The sequence below is a fragment of the Eptatretus burgeri genome, chromosome 1, assembly GCF_056783735.1.
Source record: "Eptatretus burgeri isolate ZD-2024b chromosome 1, Ebu_testis_v1, whole genome shotgun sequence".
NCBI lineage: Eukaryota > Metazoa > Chordata > Myxini > Myxiniformes > Myxinidae > Eptatretus > Eptatretus burgeri.
The window spans coordinates 141040972-141042166 of NC_140961.1; positions in this window are offsets into that span (position 1 = coordinate 141040972).

Genomic DNA, 1195 nt, shown 5'->3' on the forward strand with positions numbered 1-1195 from the left:
CCTGAGGCCGAGACCGGGTCGGGCCTACCCGTCTGGTGATGAGACGCGGAGCGGCGATGGCCCCGCAACCCGCGGGCCTCGTGGACCGTGCCTGGCAGGGGGTGGGAACGGGGCCCCCTTGGTCGCACTATCTCAGCGCGGGGGGAAACAGGAGGGGTAAGCTGATGCTCGGGGTATAGAGGATCTTTATTATCCCTGGTGTGCGTCTCCACCTCGGCCAGGTCGCGCTGCCGGCCTCCCTCGGGCGTGCAGCTCCTGGCACCGACGCGAGCACCCCCTCGTCCGACTCTCTTCAGCTTCTCCAGCCACTGCAGGCTTCGGGCTCCAGACTTCTTTCGTTCTCGTTTGCGACTCTCTCTCGTTCTCGTCCTGCTGACTCCTTCTTGCTGACTCTCGTTTGCGACTCCTCTTGACTGACGAACACCGTCCTTTTATCCCCCCGTAACTTCGCCTTTGACCCCCTCCCTTTGACCTTTCACCTCGCTCCCCATTGGCCCGAGAAAAAGTGGGCGTGAAGGCTTTTTGATCCACAAATTTGCATATATCGATCGTTCTGGAGGTGGGGCCAAATCGCCCCTCGCTCACCGATTGGACGGCAAAAAGTGGGCGTGTGTCGTTTTTGATCCGTTTTTGAAGCAGAAAATCCGTGATTTTGTACACGCTGTTCGACGCGCGTTCTGCATGAGTCCAACACCGGTACCCACAGCGGGGCAAGAACGGTGGCGATGCTACGGTTGTGAGGTGTGCGTGAAGGTCGTGGCGGTTGTGGTGAAGCGGTGGTTGTGGTCGGTGGTTGATGTTGTGGTTGTGATCATGGCGGTTGGTCCAAAATAAAGATAGTAAAAGAAAAACGGCTATCCTGAAGAGTCGCAGCACGTATAAATGACATGTATTCCCACTAGACAACGGGTTTGGGCCTAACTACACATGTACTTACCGAGATACCTCACCTAAGGGACCTGAATGGTGGTTTGCGAATCTGGTAACCACAACAATATATATATATATATATATATATATATATATATATATATATATATATAAACATTATATGGATATATGCATATTTATATGTTTCGAGTACGTATATATATATATATATAAATATATATATATATATATATATATATATATATATATATATATATATATATATATATATTTTTTTTGACAGATTTTGCCAGCGTCGGCGTGC